We start from the raw sequence: 13124 nt of genomic DNA, 5'->3' as shown, positions 1-13124 counted from the left end.
AGGACTGCTGTTATTATGATCTCTACTTTCAGAGGATGACTGCTTGACCTAAGCAAATACCACCAAGCAGCCCTCCCCACTCACCAGAAAGGCAGGATCAGTGTCTGAGAAATGCTTGGGGTGGAGAAGCCTCAAGCTGTGAAGTCAGCAGATCTCCCCACGAATGCTGATTCCTTAGGTTTGTTTCCTGTCAATCCTGGGTCCGCCTGAGTGACCTCTCAGAAGCATCTCTGAACTCTGTGAACATTGACTTAAAAAAAAAACATATCCAAGCAGGGCTTCATTCACCAGCAGGGTTTCCTTCCCCTAGTACACACATGTACAAAAAAAAAAAAAAAAAAAAAAAAAGTCTTGCTGAATTAATGAACCACTTCTCTTATCTATTTTTCCTGTTATCTAATTCTGAGGGGAAAGCTGGGAGCTCTGAGGGAGCTGCGAGACTCAGCTCACACCGCCTCCCTCCCAGCCGGCTGAGAACAGCCTGGAATACCAGACCAAGGGACCTAGACTGTCCCTGAGATTCTGCCTTGCACCAAGCTGAGAGAAGCCACAGGGACAATGCTCCCACTTTAGGTGAGTCCCCTCCAGACCCCCCGGTGACCCCTCCAAACGGCTGAGGGGGAGATGTACCATGGGAGCCTGGAGAAAGGCCAGAGGGCCAGGAGAAATAGAAGGTTCGGGAGTGTGCTGAATATCGGACTGCAAGGAGAGGGAGGTGGGGAAAGGTGGGAGGGAAGGGACCAGCCAGTGCCTGACTGGGGACATGCAAGAGACCCTTGGGGATGGGAGGAAAGGATGAGATTCTTTACAGGCCAAGCCACAGAGGCAAGGCTTCCTTTCCCAGTGTCTCCTGCCGGTTCATTTTCTCTGTTTCTTTTTCTTACAATTGGGGTGGCATTTTTGTATCTGTTTCCTAGTTCAGCGTCCTACTCCAACAGTCAGAAATCAGTGGGAGGGTCAGTGTCTCAGGAAAAAAAATAATAAATATACGCCATACAAAAAAATCAAATGGATCTGACCGGATGTCCGACACCCTGTTCCCTTTTTCCCACCAACACACCCAGATCGCATGGATTCCCCTAGGGTCCAGGCTCCTGCCCCTCGGTCTTGGGAACCCCTTGGAAAGCTTAGGAAAACCGTCCCTGACCCATGGCAGCCCTGCCTAGTGTGCTTTCGGGGCAGAATGTCTCGCTGGCGTTTCCTGTTGGCTTCAGTGGGGAGGCGGAGAGTAGGCCTCCAGGCCTTCAGGATCTGATACTTTTCTTTGCCTGTTCCCAAGCCAAGGGTCAGCCAGGCTTGGTGTGCGGCTTGATTTTTCCATTCACTCTGCAGTGACACATGTGACAGGAGGGAGTGGCGGGCGTGAGTCCTGCAGGTGTGCAGCAGCAACTGTGGTCTTCTTCCCCAGCCCGCCTGGTGCTTTGGAGACTTTGGCGGCATCTGCTTTTGTTTACAAATCAAAAATACCACTGCTGCCTATAAATCCAGAGTTTGAGCAAACGAGTTGTGATTATTTATTTATTTATTTATTTTGTAGCTGAGGAAAGAGTTGATTCCAAAGGAAAAGGAGAAACAAAAGAGAAGACAGAGGGGAAGCTTTGGGGTAGAGAATGAGGAGACCCTGAGTTCAGAGCGAAACCTCGCGTAACTAAGGCCCCGGGAGAGTTTGAAACCCATCGGGTTGTCTGAGCTTCCTCCCCGGCCCAAAGGTTGAAAACAGACAATGGCGTCTTTTAACTCTGTAGTCTTAAGAGGACTAAGTGAGTGCTCCTCCGGAATTGTGGAGGATCTAATGTAAAGTCTCTCTGGGTCTGTGCGCTTACTACAGACACTCGCTATGCAAAGCAAGGAATGGGAAAGTCTTCCCTCTGGTCTCCTGCCCCCTCCCAAAGCTCTGCCAGCTTCCAGCCAGTGAATTCAAAGGCTGTCTCAAAACTTGCACTCATCTGCTCCAGTTATCTTTCCCCTGCCCAACTCTGGTTTCCTTCCCCCTCCTCATCCCCCCCCCCCCCTCCCCAGGCAGTGCTGATATTCTCACTTCACTGCAAGTTCTCCAAAAGTAAGGAAAATGGAAAGGTTTTCACTGGGAAAATCGGGGAAGTGCCACTCGGACTTGCGGGGAAACCTCTCCGTGGAAGGGTGCCAGAAGCCCATGATTTATCGTCACAAAATCGGTTTAGTTTATTAGTAGAAGTAGTGTTTTGTTTCTGCTAGTCTTATTTGGATAAGTCGGTCTTGAGTAAAAGGGTATTTAAAAGCTCGCTTTATGAACTTTTACAGAATTCATTAGAGTTCCTTTTTAGCCCCATGTTTCCTCTTTCTTCTAAAAAATGTATCTCTACCGGTGATTTTTATTCTCGAATTGAATTGGGGGGTCGATCTTAAACCACACAGCTTGTGTGGTTGGCATTGAAGAAACGTGAATAAGTTGCTCTTTATCCCTATTCGAGGGCTCAAGCCCAACAAAACATCCTTTTCAAATGCCTTTCTAATGCTTTGTTGTATTTGCCGAGTGATTTGTAGGACTGGAAATTACAGTTTGCGTGTGTAGGTCCGCGGGTGGTTGAGGGCTGGGGACAGCAGAGAGGAGAGGGTTTAGAGCCGGGGCAGCACCGAGACCAGAGAAATTCAAACGATCAATCTCCAAGTGTCTAAACAGCACCAGGTGGAGATTCAAGACAATTACCCGAATAATTGGGGGGAGGGAGGCACTTTCACCTGCATTATCTAGATAAAGGGGCGACCCAGGAAAAAGCCCGTGGCCCTGAAGCCTCCGCCTCGCTCACGCCGCGATCAGACCGATTCAGGAGAGTTTTCTGAAGGTTCTCTAGGAGGAGTCGCGGATGCGGCAGCAAGGAGAGGTTTCCAGAAAAGCTTAAAAGGGTCTCCCGCCGCGCGCCAAAGGAGGGAGAGGGCCTAGCGCCACGGGACGCCCCCGCCGGGTCCGATAAAGCCCCGAAGCCGGTCTAAGGTCAATAAACCTGGCGGCGTCTGGCTCGGGCCGACGGTCGGGAAGGACAGGGGCGGGTAGGGAAGGGAGCACTCGGAAGGCTGCCGGCGAAAAGAAAAGTGTCGTGGGCTGCTGCGCGCTGGGCCGCCGAGCCGGGCGGGCAGCCGGCCGGTGTGCTCCCCGCGGGGCGGCCAGGCGGTGGTAACGGCGCCCTGACCAGTGTCCCGGGAAGCCCCAGTGGGCCGCTTCCCGGGCGAACAGTCCTAACCCTGCGGAAGTTTAGCGAAGAGAATGAAAAACACATTTTCTTCTTAAGAGACAGGGGATGGGGATGGAGACTAACAAATAAGAACACTCAATAAAGCTTCAGGGACACCTTAAAAAGGCAGAAAATTGTTCCCAAATATGAACAATTAGGACGGGGACAACACTTTTAATCATTAATAACCCATTTTAATCCTGTATGGGGTGTAAGCGTTTACGAATTCATTTGCTCAAGAGGCGTCGTTGCGCTCGCTCGCTCGCTCGCACGGCGGGGAGAAAGAAAGGTGGGCGAGGGGACTGCGCGCAGTTTCTCCCCCGGGGTCTCCCTCAAAGGGGCTCGAACCCGCTGCCAAACGGCAGGTCCTCGGAGAGGATCCTCCCAAGAGCGAGCCCCAGTGAAAAGTACGCAGCCCGCGCGCGGCACAGGGCGATGGGAGCCTGAGCGCCCGCTGCTCTCCCCTAGCGTGCTTTGGGCCGCTTGACGCCCCGAATCTCCTGTTGCTCCGTCGGAGCCCTCAGTGCAAAGCCCGCTGCCCCGTGGAGGGCCAGGTGGTGGTGGCGGCGAGGGCTCAGTCAACACACTGGGGCCTGGTAGGATTCCCGCCAGCGCGCGCGACCACGCGCCGGATCTCAGCAAATACACCACCGGACCCTGCGAGCTTTGCCGCTTTTTCGCTCTCGGCCCACGAACTCGCGGGGCTCCCTCTCATCATTTCGATTTCTGGAGAGGCTGAGGCTGGACTGGTTTGAATGTATTTCAACCGTTTGAAGCCACGTGGGCCAGGTCACCTCGAACGGGTGTAGCTCCCGCCGTCTCCAGCGTCGCGTCTCCGGCCTCTGGAACCCCGCGAGACCCAGCGTCCCGGGCGTAGGACCGGTGGGCAAGAAAGCCCAGGCCGCAGGCAGTAGGGTCCGGGCCGCGGTCAGTCGTGTGACCACGCACCTGAGCCTGCCGCTGCTCAGAACGTGGCCCGGGGCACGCTCTGCAAGGGAGACGCATTTGGGGAACTCAAAGTCCGGGAGAGGCTGAGAGCACCAAGGCGGGGGAGTGGGGGACTCGGAGAAGGTGGGCAGAGGTCTGCCCGCCGCTCGCGCGCCCCTTTCCAAGTGCAGGGCGCTAGCCTGACCCTGGACCTGCTCGCCCTTGCCCGCTGTCATCAAAAGAGTTATTCTTACACACCACACATGCACGCAGTTAAGCTGCTCTGCATCTCAGGATTCCCGTGTGGAGAGACACCCCTCACCCACCCACCCAGTGACGAGCGTCCCAGCGAACTCCAGACCCTAACCAGAAGGGCCCTGGATCAGTCCTTTCGTGGGCCGGGGTTGGAGGGTTATTGAGGGGCATGGATGGCCGGAACTCCGGGCTCGCCAGCTTGGTGGCCACAGACACCTGGTTCAGGGAGTCTCCCTCTGTCGGGTTTGAAGAGCCTTAATACTTCAGGCACTGTCATCGGCTGGAGCGGTGTCTGGAGCTACAGATTTCGCACAGCTTCGGGGCTTGGGGCTTGTGGAGGAGCAGTCGGACTCCAGGCCTGCGCACGCTGGGGCTGTGTGGAAGGGCATTGTCTTTAACCACCTCTCAGCCCGAGCCCCAAACTCGACGATTCCCCAGCACGCCTCCTCCGGATTTTAGAAAAACTCCCGGCAGACCTTCCAGTACCAGTCGCTGCTAAAGACGGGAGCAGTAGCTGCAATCCCCGCGCAGACGGCCACCCCAGGGGGCCGGTGTCCCGGCGCCTGGGGCGGTGTTCGTGCGGGGTCGGCTTTCGGCGGGGCTACGTGGCTGCTGCTCTTTCTTTAGATACTGAGACGTGTGGTTTCTCCCTCATCCACCCTACCTGCCGTTCTAAGGGGTTTTCTTTATTCCTTTAGTATTGTCTTAAATTTTCTTGTTTTCTCGTTTCCTTTCTCTCTCTCCCCGCCCCCTTTCTCGGTCTTCTGATTCATTTCCCGAGTTTCCGTTTCTTTCTTAATCAAAACCCCTCATTTGTTCTTTATAGCATTTGCTCTTCTTTTCTCCCTGTGCGCCTTTCCATTTTGCCCCAATTCTCGGCCGGCTGCGAACGCGGCTGTTTTTAGTGACTGCAGGAAGCTCCCAGAAACTCGCTTCACTTTACAATTTTTCTCATCCCAACCCAAATCCTTTACCCCATATAATGAATTCGTTTGTATTAAGTCGGGCGTACTGCTTGCACGCAGAAATTGCTCGATAAAGATATTTTGTTGGATGAACCAGAAGCCTTCCTTTTTACAAGTTATTTCAATTCCTGAATAGTAAAACTACACAGTAGCTGGTTTGGAATTTAAAGGATTTCTTAAATTTCCACCTCTCAATCAATGGTGCACTAAAAAAATCATTCTCCAAGGGCTAGGTGGATGTTTAAAAGAGTGATTCACTCAAAAACATGATGCAGGTTGTTTTTAATATTGTGGAAACATTTAATACTGAGCCAGATGATCTGCCCAGCTGCAGCATTTGTTATGGCTTCCCACTAACTCCAGAGGAAATTGTTATGTTATAAATAGATACCTTTTTCTTGTCCACTAGCTGAGATTTTGTTTGCTTTCTGTCTTATCACAGTACTTCCATCATTCATAATAATAATAGAACGATTAGTCTTTCCCTGTAGATAAATAATGATTGGGGCATTTATTATTTATTTTACATAGGATTTGTTGTTAGAGTTGACGCATATGTGAACGTTTTATTTTCTGTAATATGCTGAGAGATGGGAGATCCTTCTTGCTTTCAGAAAATGACTGGAGACAAGAAATAGCTCATAAGGGAAAAAAACTTGTTACGGTTTTTATTTCTTTAAAAAATGTGAATGGAACTTTGAAGAAACTTTCCTTTGAGAAACACGATCATTAACAGGCAAAAACTTGACCATGGGGAATCCAGAAGGAGGTCAGGGAGTCAGCTTTGCTTCCTCTGCCGTGACTGCAGAACAACAAAAATTAGGAAAGTACTACCCGGCCGGTCGGATGTCGTAGTCCCTGTTTGTGCAAAAGCGTCTCTCTAGTAGTGCGGGGGGGGGGGGGGTCTCAAATTGTTCCTAGCTTTTGGAAGGTTGACAAGCGGAATCAACGAGTTCCTGTCTTAGAACTACTCCCTAGAATTCAGCAGATAATAGCTACCGATCACTTCTGATAGCTGTTTGGTTCAGTGCTGTGGGGGTGGGGGAAGGATTTAGGGTGAGGGGCAAGTCCTGCGAAGCGCAGCTAGGCGGAAACAGCATCGGGGTCCCAGGATTCGTCAGCAGCTCTCTGCTCTCTCTTGCCCTCCAAACTTCCCAGGCTTCACGCGGGACAGCCTTAGAAAGCTCTCAGCGTGGTGGCCGTTCGGGTTTGCTCCAGCCGCGATAACGGAGGGGCTCGCTATCTAATCTGGACAGCAGCATGAACAATCCATTAGACCTCGGTATTTATCCCGGGAGAGGGAGGAGGGAGGGACGGGGGCTGGCGTGCCCCACCCGGCCCTGGGTGGCGTACATCTGCCCCATTGCCGGCGCGGGTATTAGTGAAACAGTTTTGTGGACTCAAAACTCACTACTAGGTACAGTGCTTACGGATGCTGGTAAATTATAGTTCTTCCCATTGTCAGTGTAAGGGTGATTAGAATCTCTTTGGGTTTGGGGGAAATCACATTCTCTTTTACATTCAGTATACTTTATATTGTCCCATTCAAACTCCACATTAACCAAAAAGATTTGTTAGATTCCAATTTTTGCCAGTATTCCTGGGGACAAGGCAGTCCTAAATCCATCCACCCACCCATTCATTCATGCATTCATTCAGCAAACATTTACCAAGCTTTACTCTGCACCAGACATTGTGCCTTGTACTGACAGGTTAAATTATTTGCCCAAGATGAGGACTAGGCTGGCGACCGGGGCGGGACCCTAAATCAACTATTCCAGTCCTGTGACTGCACACTTCTCTCTCCCAAGACATACAAACCAGAGACGTTGGAAGTTGCAAGGGCCCCAGAGGTTATCTGGTCCAGTCTTCCATTCAATGCAGGAATCCCCTCCCAGAAGGCCAGCAATGAGAGGCCCAAGCTTCTACCCTCTCTATTCGCCCATGGGCTTCCCAACTGCAAATGGCTGGCTAAATGGAAGGACTTTCATTCCCCCTGCCCATGCCTAAACTTAGGATGCTACGCTTCTCATGCTTGCAATCACCCCCAGGTGCTGCACTAACCTGGCTGGGCCGTCTCTCATTCAGATCTCTAGCACCAGGTGCTGGACACTAACGCCCATGAAATGTTAAGGTGCTACAGGCCTTAGTGAAGCTGAACTTTCTCCCCTGCCCATAGGGGATATTCACTGCCAGATCAGAGCCAACACTATAGGCAGTGGCCAAAATCCAGAATTGCCTGAGCCTGGATTCTATTCCCACCTACAAGCTGGGTGACCTCTGGCAAGTTATTTTACTTCTACTTCTGGCATGTTCTACATATGAAATGTATGAATGTGCTTCTCAATAGCTGAGGATGCCATCTTTTCAAAGATAAAATTTCCCCTCCAAAGTAATCTGAGATCATTCTCATTTGCTAGTTAAAAAAAAAAAAAAAAAAAAAAAAAAGCCCACTTCTGGACAATAAACTCATCACAAAGAACATTCTGGAAGCTTCAGAATTGATGAGATACTTAGTGCATATTGTCCCTGGGTCGGAGTAAGACTTAGATTCTAGTGTTCCGATGATGCGATTTGAATCCCATCTCCACTATTTAATGTCTATGGCCCCTATGGCCCCGGCAAATTATTTAACGTTTCCATGCTTCCATTTCATATATTTGGAAATTCTCACAAACCTAGAGGACAGAGTCTTCTGCGATAAGCTTCACCATGTAATTCCTCCAGGTAGGCATCGATGTGCTTCTTTTTATCTGGCTTTGTTTGTATTGTTTCTTAACCTGTGGCTTCAAAATGCTTTAGAAATTAGATTTGTCTAATAAGAGATGGAAATCTACCTGAAAAAATGTATAAATATATTTTAATCGTCTTTTCCAAAATTGAGTGTTTGTAGTAGTGGAAAATTTGGACGCAACCTTTCTGGAAGGTGGTTTGGCCGTATGTACCCCAAGCCCCACAAGTGTTCATATTCTTTGACCCTCTTTTTCCAGTAATAGAAGTTGATCCCAAGGAAATAATCAGAGGTTTACAAGATGCTATGGTAACCAAAGTTTATGTGAGTTTGTCCATACCACACATCAAAGGACACATCAAACATTTATTTATTGTAGGGAAAATAGAAAACTACATATACACTGAACAATAAGAGCTTACATAAACTATGCAAAATCCATAATGTAGCCATCGAACTGTTTCCTTAAAATATGTAATAAAACAGAAATGTCTGATAATATTTTTTAAAACTAAAAGTAGATTGCAAAACACTCTGTACAGAGTGACACTTGTGAGGGGGAGAGGGGCAGGGGACATTAGTGTTCTCCATGTTTAAGGGGGGATTTTTTTTTATTATTATTATACTGTCCTGTGTCCAAACGAACTACAATGAGTTCTTGTTCGTTTAGAAATAGAAAAAATATTTTGATGGGCTGAGGAGGAATGATTAGATTCAAGACGTCTAGTTTTCTGAGATTTCGCGCCTGTTGTGCTTATGACAAGCACGTCCATTTTAGAGGATGCAGCTTCAGAATTCTCAAACCTCGATGGACTCCAATTCCAAGAATAGTTCTGGACTGTCGATTCTCAGCTAGAGACATGTGTAAGTGGTGGGAGTGATTTTTCTACTGAGGTTCTCCCTCCCCCTACAGAAAATGTTTTCACAACCATCCAGACTGTCTCAGAATTTCACTTGCAACCTTGAATGTTTCTGAAATTGAAAACAATTGTCTAAGTTCTTGTAACTTTTTCCTCTTCTCGAAACTCCCTTCTCTGGCAGAAGGATGTGGTGGAATGTAAGGCCAGGTGCTGGTCCAGCTGCAACTAAAAGCTGATTATTGGGACCCCGGAAGAGGAGTGAACTTGGGCAGGGGAGGGAAGACAGACCTTTAGTGGTGGCCAAAATGTTGGAGAGGGTGTTCAGAAGGGAAGACCTTTGTAAAAGCAAGAAAGTTAGTTACTAAAAACTCAACTGAAGGACAGATGAATTACAAGTATTAAGGGATGTCAGGTGCCATTTTTGAAACTGACATAGTTTTAATTTATTGAGAAATAAGTAGCAGTTTATAAAGATGAAGAGTGCCTTCCTCCCACTTTATAAGCAGAGTGTGGGATGAGGTTGGGGGGGGGGCGGGGATAATGGTAACAAGAAGAAATGGAAATAAAATCCCACCACAAACGTAGGGCAACTTCAAAAGATCTTTCACTGAGGGGTTTTTTTTTAAAGATTTTATTTATTTATTTTTAGAGAGAGGAAGGGAGAGAGACAGGGAGAAGAGAAATATCCATGAGAGAGAAACATCAAAGAAACATCAATCGATTGTCTCTCCTGTGAGCCCTGACCAGGGACCAAACCTACAACCCAGGCATGTGCCCTGACCAGGAATCCAACCTGCAGCCTTTTGCTTTTCCAGATGACACCCAATCAACTGAGCCATGCGGGTCAGGGCAAGATTTTTAATTTAATGTCTGCCATTAAAATGGCCAACAGAAGATAAAAGTAAAATCAAGGTCAGTTTCACTGTTGTTAATTAACAAATAAACATTTAGCAAATAAAAACTTATAGTCTGAGTACAGCAAGGGATATGGACTTAAAATACTACTCCCATCTTCTTCCTCTAAGCTCTCTACTTTAAGGCCAAAGTCAGCCTTTGTTTGTTTGGTTGCTTGGTTGGTCGGGTGGTGGTAGAGGAATATGAATAGGATTTAGACCTGAAAATTTTTAGTTCTCTGTAGAAGTGAGTCAGTTCATCTCTGCAAGCGGGGTTCAGCCAGGCATCATATTGGTCTTCAAGCCCCAACTGCCGCCCCCTGCGCTGTAAGGCACGGGGGTAAGGACTGTCCTGAAGAATGATTCTCGGAGGGGCACATTCCAGACACTTTTGCTGACTGAATTCTCTACAACAAAAGTCCTCAGCTACAACTGTTTCTCTGCACACGTCCCTGAAGGAAGTCAAACCCAAAGCCTTGCACACACCATAAGTACCCTTGACATGGCCAAGATGCATCGCAAAGCAAGGAATATGAGAAGTGAGGAGAATTGGAGCTGGGAACAGGGCATATTTCCAAAGTCTTTGAAAATGCTTTATTTTCTATCAGCTAGAAGCTCCTAAATTTGTGGGCCAGTAAGATATTGACTAATTTTCTTTTTTTTTAAAATTTTTTATTGTATTGTTTCCATTACCATTTAGTCCCCTTATACCCCCTTCCTCCACCCGCGATCACCACACTGTTGTCCACGTCCATGAGTCCTTTTTCAAATAATTTTATTATCACTGCTGTATTTAGTATGCCAGAAATGTCTCACCAGGCACAGGTTTTTCTTCAACATCCATAGGCCTGAGAGAAAGCGTCTTAAGTGCTTGATCTTTCCATAGTTTTTAAATGATTTCCAGTGTAATCAACATAGGACGAGAGAAGTCAAACACGCCTACCCCTGGCCCTGCCACAAAGGGGTTGACCGAAGACCACCTCGCCCAACGCCCTCATCTGCAGATCAGGGCAAACGAATGGCATTTCTCAGAGTGTTTTCCCATATCTATCACTTTTGATCTTCACATCTGATCGCTCCCTAGGGTAATCAGTGTGAGTACTATTAGAGTATTGTGTCCATCTTATAGTTGAGGAAACTGAGACGCAGAGATGTATCGCCAAAAATTCACTCCATTAGTAACAGAAGAAAATCCAGAGCTTTGCTCTGATTGCCACGTGTCACCGCCCCCACCCCCCAGGGACACATGAGATCATCCACACCACGGACTTGTTGTTGCTTTAACCGGCTCTGGCAGGATCCCTGATTTAATTAAGGGATGACGGAGCTGCAACCTCTTAAAGCTGATCTAGCTCCTCCCCCTTTCACTTTGCAGGTGAGACTCAGGGAGGTTAAGTGATTTGCCAAAGGTCACTCCATGAGTTAGTGGGAAATGACCAGTGTCATTTTTAAAAATTAGTTAAAACGACTGCCTACCAAGCCCATTTTTATGGCTTATTTTAAGCAGGTTAATAAGTATACCAGGCACAGCTTTAAACCCAACTGAGTAAATGCTGACACTAGTTTATAGATTCGGCAGATAAGTAGCAATAAGGAATTATTCATCTCTCATTTATCATCCAGCCTCTCCAAGGTGCAAGTTATAAAGTGAAGCAAATAGCAATCTAAGAGCCCCCACACATGTGAGATCAAAACAATGAAAATAAAGTGTTTTAGAAAATAAAGTGTTTTACAAAGTCATACGTTCAGAATGTGGCTGTGTCTGAGATGCGAAAAAAAAAAAAAGGAAAGGAATTCAGGAAAACTATTTGCATTTCATAAACAGGCACATTTCTTATACAGAATTCCATATTTGGCCTCCGGATTTATTCAATCATTAATTCATTATTTTGAGTATGTATTGAGCACCTACTGTGTGCAAGGTACTCGGGGGAATATGGAGAATTGTTAAATACCATTCTAGCTATTCAGGAATTTTTAAGCTTAACGAAATGCTGGAACCCGGCAGAATCAGCGGGGTAAGGGGGAGGCGTGCTTGGGAGGAGGGGGAGGGGAGGCTGATGCCGGCTGCGGCGGCCACAACAAGGAGCACCCGGAGGAGATGGCCTCGCCACAGCCTCGCGTCCAACAACGTCTCTTCATCCTGAGAATGGGGCTGGGAAATGCCACAGGCAGGAGCAAGAAACTAGACCGTGAATCGATGGCCCCAGTTAAGAACTGAATCCAAAGTCTTGTTTCCTCCATTAAACGTTAAATACGAACTGGTGGGGAGATGGAACAGGGATTTTAGGGTGGCAGTAGCAGTTGTAATATTTGTACATGTGCCAAAAATCAATAAAATTAATAGATGATTTGCTTGTTTGGGAGGTGAGCTCTAATGAATTCTTTCGTGTTATTCAGAAGAGCTGGCTTATTTTATTATTATTAATCAATCCCAGTTTGCCAAAGGTGAACCTGAGGCCCAAAGTTCAATGTCAATAACAGAACAGTAACAAATCCATAAATGACTTTGCTCTCGGCTGCCCAGACAGAAGAAGTTCCTCCTGGAGCCCCACATTCATAAAAATGAAGCAATTTCCTGTGGAAAGACAACTTGAAAGACATTTACTCAAAACCCTTAACTTTGTAGATGAGGAAACCAAGGCTCAGAGAGTGCAAGTGACAACAAGTGGATGTTTAATTTATGGGAAGCTATGACTGAAGGTGTGTGCTAATAGTCACATAGGACACAGGACAGCAGGCATACAGTGAGACACAGGATCTCCCTGTGAAACAATGAGTCAGAACGAGGACCAAGTTCAGAACCCTGCTCATTATGCACGCCCCCCCCCCCGCTTTCCTGCTGTATCTTCTTTATTTTGAAGGCTGAAATATTTATGAGTCCACAGAATAGTAGGAAGATAGTCTAGAAATGTAATATGTACTGAGTACCCCTTTCGGATGGTCTAAGGGGAGCGTGGAGTGACTAGTTTTGAATGTCTGTGTCTCCTTGAAACCCCTTCACTGCATCCTCATACCTCCACCCACCCCTATCCCAGGCCCAGCCAGGGTCGCTCTTCCCACCTTCCTGCCCTGCTGAGTGTGTGTGTGGGGGCGGGGGGGAGGGGGCAGTGGTAACCAGGTTCCCAGACTACCCCAGACCTTAGTGCTGCCTTATCACTAATCTTCTGCCCCTGGTGATTGCATCGGGGTGAGGGAAGCTTGGCCTTGGGATGCAGATTTATAGACAGGAGATATCAGCTTCTACAGCAGCATGTTGACATGGAAGAGCAGGGTACGGCAGG

General features: G+C 47.7%; 1 protein-coding gene across 1 annotated transcript in view; it reads left to right on the top strand.

The window, feature by feature from the left end:
- Positions 1 to 448: 448 nt before the first annotated feature.
- The window catches only part of GATA4 (GATA binding protein 4), a 77877-nt gene continuing 65201 nt past the window's right edge, over positions 449 to 13124 (top strand). Inside the window, exon 1 of the mRNA XM_053911976.1 lies at positions 449 to 573. The gene's annotated coding sequence lies outside the window, so the exon portion shown is untranslated. The remainder of the gene's footprint in view (positions 574 to 13124) is intronic.

This window comes from Desmodus rotundus, chromosome 9 (genome assembly GCF_022682495.2).
Source record: "Desmodus rotundus isolate HL8 chromosome 9, HLdesRot8A.1, whole genome shotgun sequence".
NCBI lineage: Eukaryota > Metazoa > Chordata > Mammalia > Chiroptera > Phyllostomidae > Desmodus > Desmodus rotundus.
This window is presented reverse-complemented; position numbering and strand designations above follow the sequence as displayed.